Raw genomic sequence first — 3,899 nt, 5'->3', positions numbered from 1 at the left:
GCTCATCCGATGTGAATGAAGGGCCTTTAAAATAAAAAAGAGTAACGAGAAAAAGAAGATTGATATTGGAGGAAGAAGAAGATGAGCAGTTTGCATCCGGACCTAAGGGTGCAACGCATGAAAACAGCTCAAGGCACGATGCATTTAGAGCAAGAATTGGAAAATTACCAGCCCGCAAGGCAAGGGCGAAGGAAGACTGATCTCCAAAGGGAATTGGAGAATGAACTGAGAGAACTGGCAAGGGAAGCAAAAGAGTATGCGGCAGGAAAACGCAAGGTAACCGACGCGTTACCTAAGAAGACTTCGGGAAGAAAGCATCAGTTTAATGACATACTCATAGAGAAGGGCTTCTTCCCCGAATGCCACCACTGCCAATTTACATAACTGAGACAATAAACGCATTGGGATGGAATCAATTTCTGCGTTGGGCACACCTGTATCTGGCCAACCTCGTCTGCATGTTCTACAATAGTGAGTTCGATATGGAGAAAAACACAGCTTTTGTTGATGGGTGTTAGTGCGCTTCTCAGCTGACAGAATAAACGAAGTGTTCAACATTGACAGTAACCCAGACGTTGAAGGAAATCACATCTTGAGCAGCCTACGTCAAGTCAATTAGAAGATGCATTAAGGACAGTAGCCAAGCCTGGAAGCAAATGGCAAACATCAAGAAATGGGGCAAAAAGGTTGGCTTCCAGGAATTTAACTCCAGACGCGAATCTGTGGTATTACTTGATCAAACAGAGCATCATGCCTACAACGCATGATGAGACATTATCAAAGGAACGCGTCCTGGCTACTTATTGCGTTATGCAGTGCATCCCTCTAGACATTGGAAGAATTATAAGGGATCAGATCAAAGCCATCAAGACTAAGCCACGAGGGCAACTCTACTTTCATGGCTGATCTGTGCATTGTGCGAACGCGGGGGACATCCCTCTGGGGGATGATCATGAAGATGTCGATGGATTGATAGACATAAAGTTAGTAAGGCGTCTACTTCGTGGTTCACCACATCAACCTGCCTTACCTGCCAAGGAAGTGGCACCCAAGCCTTGATCATCAAAACGTGCCCCCAAAAGAAGACGCATCCTGATTGTTGAACATAGCAATGAAGCTTCAGAGCATGAAGAACATGAAGCTGAGCCTGAATTTTTGGCTGAAGAAGCGCAACCAGCCCTTGATTTTACTTCCCATGACTCACCATTGGCCCCGCCAGAAGGGAGTCCTGATCAAACGCACCAAGAACCAACTCTTATGGATCAGGACATCCCTTATTCTCTTCCTTCGCCCCAACCAAGTCCAATTCCCAACTTCGTGCCTCCTCCAATAATTTTTGAGCCAACTGGGCTAGGGTCAAGCAACGCATCAAATTTTGAAGACCCAGTTGGAAGAAATGAACCAACACCTCAACGCAGCGCAGACTTGGAAGAGTTGAAAACGTTTATCAGTGATCAGCTCAGACCATTAGCCGCGTCTATCAATGGTCTCCAGCAGCAGAATCGGGTACTAAGAGATTATTTAAGGCAGCAAACAAGACAGATGCAAGACCAATCTGTTTACACAATGCAATACATCAATCAGGTCTTGGTTGGAATGTTTGCTCTACCTCCACTACCTACTCATCTTAGAAACCATTTACGCTTCATGGATGAAAACCTTGAGGAAGAACGCCGAGACGATGCACCAGCACAATAGTGTTTTGGGGTGTTGGGTTATTTTTTTTGTGTATTTTGATTTAATTTTTCTTTTGCATCTACTTGACTTGTTTGTTTAATTCATGTGAAATTATGAAAATGAATGAGAAATTTCTTATCATTTTGCTCCTTGCGTTTGACCTTGGTGTGCTTGATTTTTGTTCTTTGGATATTTTTTAAGTCTTGTGCTTGGCCTGACCTCAATGATATCAACTATATGAAATCTATAAGCATAGAGTAGGCGTTAGGAAAATCAACAAGGCTTGAACTTCTCTAAAAAGATTAAGTTTACCTTCTAACGCGTGCAAGCTTTAAGTCTTAAACTCCTTTCAGATTCTCAAAGCCTTTTGAAATTTTGTTTCTCTTTTAGCAATGAGGATTTAGCTCGTCTCCAAATTTGGGATGAGTATAGCTCATCTCCAAATTTGGGGATGAGGGAAATCCGAGTTAAGACACATCAAACGAATACATCATAAAGAAAAGGGAACAAAATAATAAGAATGTTAAACGCAACTCCTCTGTTATTACTAAAAAAAAAAAAAAAAAAAAAAAACCTTAAATGGCATGAGTTTAGTTGGAACAGGCACTTAGCCGTAGTTGGATGCTCACATGACACCCGTGGGGGTAAGCCAAAACGAAGTTAAGTCTCCTAGACCAACACGTCCCATATAACTCCTTTATCTAGTCTGAAAAGATTATATCCCTAAATGCATGGATATTAGATATGAGTTTAGTTGTGAAGGGTTCTCACCCGTAGTTGGATGCTCGCATGACACCCGTGGGGGAAAGCCAAAACGAAAGTGGGATACTTGGAACAACGCATGGGTAAGTAAGTTCATAATCTTTTTCTTTTTATCCAGCATTTATTTTACAAAGAACATCTAACGCATTGCTGGTTTAGAAAAATTGGGAATGTTTTGAGAAATGAAAGGAGTTGTGATAAAAGGCCTGCTGTACCTGAAATTAAACATTAGTCCTTTTAAGAAAAGAGTCAATCTGAGTTATATCTTCCAAACTCTTATCTCAAGCTTATGACTGAATATGATGAGAGGCGAACTCTGCACACTTAAGACAAAGGAGATAATAAAGACTTATTTTGGAATGCTTGAGGACAAGCATTGTTCAAATTTGGGGTGGTGATAACTTGTAGAAATACAAGTTATTTTTGCTCTTAAGTTAGAACAACTAAGGTTTTTAATGATAAACTCTCCTCATTTTTAGTAGAAACGCATGGTTTATTCAAACATCAGCAAACTCATGCAAAAGAAGCTTTATTACTAAATATCGCGGCACTAACGCACTGTATTGCAGGATTTCAACGCAAGGATTAACATTAACGCATTAGAAAAGTGCCGCAGGAAAAACTCTAACGCATGGGCCATGCGTTGGAGGGAGTTCAACGTAGAGAAGATTCATTACTCAGGCTGATTGTGTCACATCACCACTTGCAAGTATGGGCACCTGCAGCAGGCGGCGTCTGAAAAGCTTCCAAGAGTCAGGCGACCAACTAGGGCATGGACTTTAATGCTGCCCATTCACCAAGTGGACTTGACCAACGCCTATAAATAGATTAGGTACCTCCGAAGTTAAAAGTTCGAAAATAATAAAGATCCTTGGTGTTGAGACGATCAAAAGGGTTGAGAACCACCACCACTGCCGGTCAGGGAGTGGAGGACGGTCACTCTTGAGAAAGACACTCCGTCCACTTCCTATACAAGTGATTGTACACAACGAGATTGAGCTAAAGAACTACAAGAGATTGTATTCTTTGGCTTGACTCAGTTTCCTTCTTATTTATTGCTTTCATTCCATTCGATTGAATATTGCTTTTGTAAAGACTCCTTGTTTCTTTATAAAATTCATATATTTGATCCATCATACTTGCTATTGTTTATTTCTTGTTTATGTTGATTGCATTAATACTTTATGCATAATTTCATTCTAATGCTCAAGCCAACTTGACAACTTGGTAAAAGCATTCTTAACTTAGATTGTTCGAAAGAATAACTAAGCCACATCAAGTAGACACCTAGTACAGCTAGAGATAGACTTACTGGTGTTTCCTGCATTCTGTGTTAGACGCATTATCCTAGAGATAGGCTTTGTATGTTATTCACATTGATAAGTATTGAATAAGGTCTAACGCATAAACAGACAGATAAGCAAATCATCCCATCTCATCCACATCACATTTTAGTTGTG

The sequence above is a fragment of the Benincasa hispida genome, chromosome 4, assembly GCF_027475165.1.
Source record: "Benincasa hispida cultivar pf3 chromosome 4, pf3_genome.v1.1, whole genome shotgun sequence".
NCBI lineage: Eukaryota > Viridiplantae > Streptophyta > Magnoliopsida > Cucurbitales > Cucurbitaceae > Benincasa > Benincasa hispida.
Note: the sequence above shows the minus strand (reverse complement) of the source record.